Source organism: Heterocephalus glaber, unplaced genomic scaffold (assembly GCF_053883595.1).
Source record: "Heterocephalus glaber isolate CG9 unplaced genomic scaffold, H.glaber_assembly_v1.0 deba00001457, whole genome shotgun sequence".
NCBI lineage: Eukaryota > Metazoa > Chordata > Mammalia > Rodentia > Bathyergidae > Heterocephalus > Heterocephalus glaber.
In genome coordinates this window covers 26,358,551-26,369,392 of record NW_028258305.1, presented here as the reverse complement: position 1 = coordinate 26,369,392, position 10,842 = coordinate 26,358,551, and positions in this window count along the sequence as shown.

Here is a 10,842-nt window from a genome sequence, read left to right as displayed (position 1 = left end):
GAGGCTGGTAGAATCGAGAGTATCCGCAATTCTCCAGATTCCGAAGCCAGGTTCAAAGAAACAGGTGCAAGAGTTCCTAGGGGCGGTTGGCTATTGCAGGATTTGGATTCCTGGCTTTGCTGAGATTGCCAAACCCCTGCACGAGGCCACTGTGGGAGGAAATACACCCCTCAAATGGACTGAGGCTTGCCAGCAGGCATTTCAATTGCTTAAGACTGCACTTGCATTGGCACCAGCCCTGGCATTGCCAGACTTAAACAAGCCCTTTACCCTGTATGTGGCAGAGAAAAATGGGGTAGCTAAGGGAGTGATTACTCAGCTTTTGGGGCCATGGAAGCAGCCTGTGGCATACCTCTCAAAGAAGCTCGACCCAGTGGCCCGAGGGTGGCCTACTTGTTTGAGGACAGTAGCAGCAGCAGCTGCTTTAACCCAAGAGGCCGACAAATTGACCTTTGGACAGGATTTGACTTTGATCACTCCCCATGCCATTGAGCCCTTGTTGAATAGCTCACCTAGCAAATGGCTGTCTAATGCCAGACTGTTACAATATCAAGGACTCTTGTTAGAACAGCCACGCATTAAGTTTGCCACCACCGCTAGCCTCAATCCAGATACTCTACTCCTGGAATCTGACGAACAAATGCCCATCCATGATTGCCTCGAGACTCTTGAAAACTTGAGGGGAGGGCGTCTGGACTTGATGGACCAGGCCCTCCCCCACGCAGAGATAACTTTCTATACTGATGGGTGCAGTTTCGTTCGTGATGGTGTGCGGTATGCTGGAGCGGCAGTGGTCAACCAGGACCAACAGGTGGAATGGAAGCAGGGGCTACCTCAAGGGACATCAGCTCAGAGAGCTGAGTTGATTGCTTTGACCAAGGCTCTGGAATTGGGAAAAGGAAAAAGGATAAATATATTCACTGATAGCCATTATGCTTTTGCCACTGCCCACATACACGGGGAGATTTATCAAAATAGAGGACTGTTGACCTCCAAATGAAAGGAAATCAAAAATAAGACTGAGATATTGGCATTGCTACAAGCCATCTGGATGCCCCAAGAGGTTGCCATCATCCATTGCCGTGGGCACCAGAAGGGGCTTAGCCCCGAGATGATTGGTAATAATGCTGCTGACCAGGCAGCAAAACAAGCTGCCCAAAAATCAGTGGGGAAGCAAATGGTTCTGCTTCCCACGTCGGTACTCCCAGAAAAACCTGAATACACAGATAAAGAAGTAGCAGAAATGAACAGGAGACGCTGGACTCGAGGAAAACATGGATGGTAGACGACCAATGATAGAAAAGTGGTGCTCCCAGCCGCTGTAGCAGATACGTTGCTGCGAGAACTGCATGAGTCCACCCACCTTGGCGAGCAAAGGATGATGGCTGCCCTGCGACCTCATTTTGTCAGAGAGGGATTAGCCCAAAAGGCCCAGGACACGGTGAGACAATGCCCCACCTCCCTCAAGGTAAATGCAAATCGGGTAACCGGGCCCCCTGGGGTCCGACACAGAGGACTAACTCCAGAACGTTGGGAATTGGACTTTACTGAAATGCAGCCTGGCATGTATGGGTAAAAATAACTGCTAGTTTTTGTGGATACATTTTCAGGATGGGTAGAAGCATACCCCACTAAGAGGGAGACAGCTGAAGTAACAGTTAAAAAGCTCCTGACAGAAATAGTTCCCCGTTTTGGTTTGCCCTTAGCTCTGGGGTCCGACAATGGTCCAGCCTTTACGGCTAAGATATCTAAATTAATTAGTAATATCCTCGGAATAAAGTGGAATCTACACTGTGCTTATAGGCCTCAAAGTTCAGGACAGGTAGAAAGAACAAATCGAACTTTAAAGGAGATTCTGACTAAATTATGCTTGGAGACTGAACTAGGTTGGGTAGAGCTTCTCCCTTTTGCCCTCCTCCTAATGAGGTGCGCTCCCAAGCCTCCCCTCAATCTGTCCCCTTTCCAGATTGTTTATGGGCGATCTCCCCCAATCATTCCATTAATAGATGTAGAATTAAAGGAAAAGTTTTCCACCTTTGACTCCTTAAATCCTTAAAAGCAGTTCATCAGCTTCAGTGAGAGCTACATGAGACATTACGAAAGAAAATGACTAGTCCCAATGTTTGTTTTTCCATCTAGTTTATTGGTACATTTTAGGTATACAACACAGTTACATTCATCATTGGAGCCTTTACCTGATGTATCTCAGTTCTTACTTTTTCCCCATTCCCCTGCCCTCCCTTCACCCCCTCTACCCTTCCCTATTTACAAAGACTTTGTTTCCATGTTTTTTCTTTTCTCATATTTCTTCTTTTCCCTTCTTTCCTTTCTCCTTCCTCTCCCACTTCCCCCATTCCTTTAAACATTTTCTTCCTATTTCACAATATCAATTATTCATTTTGATTCTTATTTACACTTTTAGTTTACTCTCATATTCTTTAAAAGTTAAATTGATTAGCCAGGGATTTAGCTCAGTGGTTCTGCCACCTGCCTCGAAAACACAAGGACCCAAGTTTGATCCCCGGCACCAAAAAAAAGATTGCACCAAAACATCTGGACTTTGTATTTTCTTCACCAGATTTGAAGATCTGGCCACACTGACATGAACACATGAACAATCTAACGTATTCCTGCCATTCTGTCCGGTCTCTTCCTCCCACTCCATCTGTTTGTGTAAAATGCAAAGCTCTTAATGTGATCACTGCTGGACCTAACCAGTCACATCCTAGTATGAAAATCTTTTTCTGAGAGCTGATTAAGGCAGACTAAGTGAGGTCAGTTAAAGAGAGAAAGCACAGCTCCTCAGACAAGGGGTCAGACCATGCTAGGGCCCAACAGAGAAGATTTCTAGGCTTCTAGAAACCCATAAGATGAAAAATCTGTGTTCTGGTGGCTGTCAGGAAAGGAGAGTATAACAGAAACGTCACCTGCTTCTCAAGAGCTCACTTCCTCATGTAACTCAACAAACCTCAAGCTGTCAGCATCCTGGGTCCCTTTCCCTTCCTCTCTTCTGGAAGTGCCACAGAGGCAGACCCTGGAGGTGATTACACTCCTGACTCAGGCTATGAGCAAGCCCAAAGGAATGGGCCTGGCTTTTCACCTGGACAGAGCTGAGCACAGAAGAGGAGCCCAATGAGGATGAGGCCCAAGTGATGAACTGGGGTCTGGGCAGCCAGGAACTGAAGCATGGTTTTGTTCCCAAAGATGGTCAGCAGCTGTGTTCCCTAAAACACAGGCCACAGGAGCAGAAACCCCCTTCCTCCAATCCGAGGGTTCTTCCTGCCAAAGGAGTTTGTGCAGGCACAGAGGGGGAGAGAGGAAAAGGCTTTGGGTGACAAGTGGGAACGGGTAAGCAGTGACTTTGGGGGCCCTTTCTCCTAAACCTTGGGGCTACCTTAACCCTCCCTAAATGCCTGGAGGACTTCAGCTCAGTGAGTGTCTGAATACAGACTTCTGTCAGCAGCCCACGTGACAAGTGTGTCAACAGGACCCCGGATGTGTACTTTGGGGCAGGGAGAGGAGTAGATGTGGTGAAGTATTTTTAGGGCTTTTAGAGAAACAGGAAGTTCAGTACTCAGAGGAAAATCTGACCTCTTTTAAGCCAGTGGGTAACCTGGCAGTCAGAATTATCAGAACCGCCTTTGGGAAAAGCGAAAAATTAGAGAGCAAGATAGGAGGAAGAGAAGCCCCTGCAGAGATTTTTCAGGCTGGGCCAGGGGAGACTCTATTCAGAGAGCCTTCCCCAACATCCCCCACACCATCATCAAGTGGGACAAAGGAGCCCAGAAACCCCTCCCGAACTCCACACTCAAGGCCTCACCACACCCTTGGCCTTGCACGCAAAGGGACTAATCTCATTTCGTCCCTGCTCCTGCTTATGCCAGTCCTAAGCTCAACCTGGCTCCCAGCTCACCTCATCTCCAACCTACTAATCCCCATGAGATTCTGCCTTTTCCCTTATTCTGTGGCTGTCTCCCCTTTCCCAGCCCTGAAACTCTTTCCTCCATGCATGTGGAGTTCATAATCCATGGTTAGTAAAATCTTCTTGATCCTCAACCAATTCTCTGAGCACTCTCTTTCTTTCTTTCCTTGGGGACACCCGGCCTCCCCTGAATCACTACTTGCCCCACAGCCTTCTCAAACAGGCTATTTTTCTCTCATAGTTTTACTGCTAGACCTAGAGAAATTTTATTTTTTTTTTTTTGAGGTACTGGGGATTGAACTCGGGTCCTTGCGCTTGCGCAGCAGGCAGCGAAACCACTGAGTTAAATCCCCTGCCCCTAGACCTAGAGAAGAGACAGGTGTTCTTCTTACTCCTCATTGTCACTCTCAGAAGTACCTCCCCATTTCTCCTTAAACCCTTGCTCCCCACATTGGATCTCATGTCATCAGATTATAGAAATCACTACTGTCTTCTCCAGATCCCTGAAGATCACTTTTCTATTATATTGGATCCTGATTCTCTCTCTCTCTCTCTCTCTCTCTCTCCCCTACTCTCTCACTCTCCACCTCTCTCTCTCCCCTCTCCTGTCTTACCCTGATGATTTCAATATTTTAATATACATGTGCATGAGCCTTCCAACACCCAAATCTCCCAGTCTTTTAAACTCCTCTCCTCCAGTGATCTTTCCTCCTCTCAAAATATAGCTGTGATTATCTACAAAGGCAACTTCCTAATCTCAATTTCTTATATCCCACTCTGTCTCCAACTTTCTGTCTTTCCATTTCACCTCCTTGCCTGATCCCAGCCACCCTTTGACCACATCAGAATCTTCAATCTGTGGTCCCTGCCACCTGTCACTATTCCCCACCCCTCTGATGCCTCCAGTGCCCTCCTGACCCAGTGTAAATTTCATACTCATTCATTAGATAAACACTGCCCCTCTGCACTCCAACTCATTGCCTTTCCTTTTCTTTGTCCTGCTTGCTTGGCATGACAACAGACTTGGATCCATACTGCACCCTCCATACCTCCACACCTACAGTTGAACATGGCTAAAGAAAAACATAAGCCATGCTGCTTGCTCTCATTTTAAGTTCATGGTGCTGAAATCCGGCAGACCCCTAATGCTGCACAACTGTCATATTTCCCTGCACACACTCACCTTTGCTCCTAGATGATGGTTTCATGTCCTGCTTTCTCAAACCCTCAACATTTCCTTCCCACTCTCATTCTCACCTACTAACTGGATGCACAAATGCCACCACTTCTGCTTTTCAACCTGATCCTTCTCACCTACTCAAGCATATTACTTTGTCAATTCTTCCTTGCCTCCCCTATAATAGACTGTCACTCTCGAATGGATCGTTTCCATCAGCTCACAAACATGCCATTATTTCTCACATCTAAAAACAACAAAGCTTTTAATGACTGTACTTCCCTTGGCAGCTACTGCCCTGTTTGTTTGCTCACCTTTGGAGCAAGCTCCTCAACTAAGTCATTAATGCTTGCTATGTACAACTCCTCTCCTCCAATTCTCTCTCTCTCTCTTTTTTTTTTTTTGGTTTTTTGAGGAAGGGTCTCCCTTTGTAGTTCAGGCTGGCCCTGAACTTACTATGTAGCCCAGGCTGGCCTCGAACTCAAAGCAATCCTCCTGCTTCAGCTTCCCAAGTGCTGGGATCACAGGCATGTGCCACCGTGCCCGGCTACTCCAATTCTCTCTTAAACCAACCCCAAATCAGATGTGTATCCCTATTACACCACAGAAATTGTTCTTGTCAAAGTCATTGAGACTTTCATACTGCTAAATTCAAAGGCCAATTTGTGGTTCTCATCTTATTGATTAAGAACATTTAATATAACTGACAAATGCCTCCTTTGTAGTTCTCCACTTGTTCACCTCAGGACATCTTACTCTCTTGGTTTCCGCCCTGCCTCACAGCTCCAAGCCTTGATGGGTTCTTTTTTCTAGTTTCTTTCCTTTACCCTGACCCCTAAATGCTGAAGTGCACAGGGCTCAGACCCAAGTCCTCTACTGTTCTTTATCCACCATCTACCACTTTTTGATGATCTCATTCAAATACATGATTTTAAATACTATCAATAGCCCCATGATCCCTACATTTATATCTCAAGCTCTAGACTTCTTCCCTGAACTTTAGATTCATTCATATATATGCTCCAAATCTCTAAATTCAAGCTGTTGAAAACTGAACACCCCCCCCCACCCCGCTCTTACCAGGGATCGAACTCAGAACCTTGCACTTGCCAGGCAGGCACCGGAACCACTGAGCTAAATCCCTGGCCCAGAAAACTGAATTCTTACCCCCAAACTTGCCCTACCAACAGCCTTTCCATTACAAGTGATGGCAACTCTGTTCTTCCAATTGTTCCGGCCAAAAAACTTTAGTCATCCTTGACTCCTGTTGTCATCTCATGTACACATCAGACCTGGCAAGAATTAATACTACCTTCAAAATACACCCAGCGGGGGATGTAGCTCAGTGGCACAGTGCCTGCCTCGCAAGTGAGAGGTCCTGAGTTCAATCCCCTGTACAAAAAAAAAAAAAATACACCCAGAATCCACCCACTTCTTACCTTCTTCACTGCCATCATCTAGTCAAAGCCACCATCTAGACAGTCGCCATCTACTCTTGCCCTCAACACAGTAGCCACAGTGATGCTTTTTAAATGTATCTCAGATCATATCATTCCTTCAGTTTGAACCCTCCTGGAGCCCAGGCCTTCCTTTCCCACAGGGATTCCGGTCTCCAGGCCAGTTGCCAGCATAGCTTCTCTCCAAAGATGTCAATATTGTGTAAGGAGCCTCTGCACTTGCATAAATCAAGTTCAAGGGGGAATGGAGCCGGCAGTCCCATGGCTCCCAATGCAGCAACGATGTCATATTTTCAACCCACAGAGACCAGCACAGCTCTGGGGTAGGACAAGGCCCACATTGCTATAGACTGCCTGCTGCTGAGCTGCAGGCCTGGTGAGGCTGGCTGGGACAGAAGTTTAACAGACCAGGGCCACATGTCTCTACCTGGCACAAGGACATGTTCCAGAGGCTCCATCGAAGACATTGGCTTCCTCACACTCCCAAATCTTTTTTTTTTTTTGGTACCAGGGATTGAACTCGAGACCTTGCGCTTGTGAGGCAGGCAGTGGAAACACTGAGCTAAATCTCTGCCCCACACTACCAAATCTTAGCCCATGCCTCTACCTACACCTACCCTCCATGCCTGTATCCAACACATATACACTGGGTTTTTGTATTTTTTGGTTGGTTTGGTTTGGTCTTTGGTTTTTGAGACAGGGTCTCACTATGTATTCCAGGCTGGCCTTGAACTCACTATTGTAGCCCAGTCTGGCTTTGAACTCACAGCAGTCCTCCTGTTTTGGCCTCCTGAATGCTGGCATTACAGGCACACCCAGCTCACGCACTGGTTCATGATGCTTTCCCCCTCTCCTTTATATTTCAAACAAAAAGAATCCTGGCCTGCTTTTGGCTCCTTCCAAATCTCAGCTCCTTCTAAATATTATCCTGATCAGCCCAGCAGTAGACAAGCTGGCCTGGAATCTTTCTTAGGCATAGTAACGTAAGCTGTATATGCTCCTGTGGAGAAATTATTTGACTCTATGACTCTCCTCCCTATCTTTTTTTAGCTCCCAGAAGGAAGTTTTGATATCTACATCCATCAGTGTTTTCTTCCTAGGGGAAAAGGGAGTATGACATGGGGAGATGGGAATGAGAAGAATCAGATCAAGTCTGGGAAAGGAAGGAAGCAGAGGCTATTTTGATCTGTTCTTTGTATTCGTAACAGATGCTTGCATTGGACAGTACCCAGGTAATCGTGATTTCTGGGGCCATTCTCACGTTATCCCAGTGCCTAATCCAAAAAGAAAGCTAATCACAGCCAACAAGAAGGTAAAGCACCAAGTCAAAACAGAGATGACTCTCTGGGTCTCTAGACCTGGCTTAAAGAATTCAAGCAGAAGCAGGAGCTGGGGAAGAGAGAAAACATGGCATTACGTCTAGGAAGACTTTTTTTCTTATTACAGAAGTTTCAAAAAATGGTAATGAAGGAGAAATGGTAAATTAAAACAGATAACTCATGCATGGGGCACATGGGCAGAGGGCCAAATAGATGTTTGATCTTAATTCTATAGATATTTCCCATTGTGCTGTAAGTGTTTCACCAAGAAAAAAAAATTAAATCAAATTTCAGCTGGGCTTTTGTTTTTGGGTGGTGGTGGTGGTGCTAATTTAAAACCAGAACTTCAGTGTTATATATATATATATATATATAGTATTTCCTTCTCCATGTTGAGAAGGGGAAGCTGGATTTCCCAAGCATTTCTGACCATAGAACACTTTTTTTTTTGTCATGGAACATCTCTTGGTTTTTGAGCTGAAAAACAACACATTGGGAAAATAAAGTTGTAGAAGGTGGACTTCCAGGTAGAATGGAAAGTGGACAGAAAAGAGCCTGGATTCAGGCAATAGAATCAGATGACTGAATCAAGGCTTAAGATGGGGAGGACTACACTGGAGCAGAGAATGGAGAACGAAAGTATTCCCTGAGTACAAAATTTTCTTTTGGACACTGCAAGATACAGAGAGGTCCGAGTTCCTGGATCTTGTACGAGTTTGAATGAGGATTCATTTCAAACATCCTGATTGAATCAGGATTTTGTATTACCATGCTTTTTTTTTTTTTTTTGGTACCAGGGATCGAACTTGGGACCTTGGACTTGCAAGGCAGGCGCTGGAACCACTGAGCTAAATCCCCAGCCCCAATCAGGATTTTGATTGCAAGATACAGAGATCAACTTGAACCAGCTAGAGCAAGAGAATTTTTTTGTCTGTCTCAAGTCAAACCTGATCATGAGATCCCCACTCCTGACTCATGATTACATACAGGTGTGCAGAATTGAACCCAGGCAGCACCTAATGGACTCTAGGCAAGCAGTCTTCCACTGAGCTATGTCCCCAGCACAAGGGAGAGTGTTTTTAAGGAAACAAAGATGCTTCACAAAGATCTGGATCCATGCACTGGAAATCTGACCCCAAAATCCTCTATCTTGGGCCTGGGATTTAGCTCAGTGGTTCTGCCACCTGCCTAGCAAGCGCAAGGTCCCGAGTTCAATCTCCGGTACCAAAAAAAAAAAAAAAAAATCCTCTATCTGATCTCAACTTTCCTGTGTGTCTACTTCACATTCTGTTCTTTTCCTCTTCTTTATCTTATCCTCTGTCCTCTCCACTTTGTCCCCTCTTCTCTATTCCTTCCTCTCTTCTCTCCTCCAGTCTCCCTTCCTCTCCTCCACCCTCAGCTTTTGTAAAGAAACATGGCTTCCCTACAGCTCTTACATTTACACATTGCCGTGCTACCCATATAAGGAACTAATTCTCCAACTCTCCTTCTGAATTTCAGATTACTAGCAGAAAAGAATCTTGTTAACCCACCTGAAGACCCACTCAGTTATGACCAGGAAGGTAGGTTTTATAATACAAACATGACTATAGGAGACTTGCCCTGTGACTTCGTGGAGCATTTACAAGGACAGGGTATCTGCTATGAACTGATTCTGTGACTTTATATTGAAAGTGTGCTTCTGGAAGAATTGAGTGGGGAGGGCGGGGATTTGCCTCAGTGGTTCCACCACCTGCCTCGGAAGTGCAAGATCCTGAGTTCGATCCCCAGTACAAAAAAATAAAAATAAAGTAAAAGAATTGAGTGGGGGCAGATTACTGATGAATGAACAGATGACTCAGGAGCCTTAAAATAACTTTATTAAAAAGTTTGTATCCTTGCCCCTTTCTCAAATTCCTTTAGTTCCCAAGTCCTGAAAGAATGTATAGATTAAGGAAGTAGGATTCTATAGTGATTGAGAGATGTACTCTGAGATTAAATTGCCTATAGTCACATATCCCTTAATGATGGGACACTTTCTGAGAAATGTGTTGTTAGGCAGTTTCACCACTAGGTGAGCATCATAGAATGTACTTACACGAATCTAGATGGTATACATCAATCACTCCAAGTGACTTCTTTTTTCTTTTTTGGGGGGTGGTGGTAGTGGTACTAGGGATTGAACTGAGCTATATTCTCAGCACCCTTTTTAAAAAAATTTTTTATTGTGAAACAGGGTCTTTTAAGTCACTGAATTGCCCAGGCTTGGCTTGAACCTGTGATCTTCCTGTCTCAGTCTCCCAGAATGCTGGGATTACAGGCATGCATCACCACACCCAGCTTCAACATGACTTTCTCATGCAATCAAGAGGTACAGTAAACACCACATGTGTGAGGCTACTGCCAAGAAAATACAGCATACTATTTCCAGTAAACATTTTTTTAATAAATAAAAGTATTATCTCTAAAATAACCATCAAAATAGTATAGTAAGCATATAAACCAGTATTCAGCATTGTACATTATGGTATGTCTTATGCTTTTATACTTCTGGCAGTACAGCAGGTTTGTTTACGTGGGCATCACCATAAACATATGAGACATACATTGTGCTGTGATATGATGAAGGCTACCACATCACTAAGTGATAGGAATTTTTCAGCTCCAGTGTAATCTGAGACCGCTATCATCCGTGTGACCTGTCACTGTCTAAAACATGGTTGTGGAGTATATGACTGTATTTGATCATGGATTGGAGGACTTGGGGACATTAGATAACCTGCCTGAGAGTCAGGTTCCTCACCTGTGCTATCAGTACCACAAGGATTCAATAAGATAATATGTGTACAGTACTTACACAATGTACCCAGAAATTTAGCAACATAATCTTGTAATGAAACTTAACTCATGGGTCTGAAATTTACATCAGCAAATCCAAAAATCTTTGATAAACTGGGCAAAATAAAAAGATGAGTGAGCAGAAGAGCA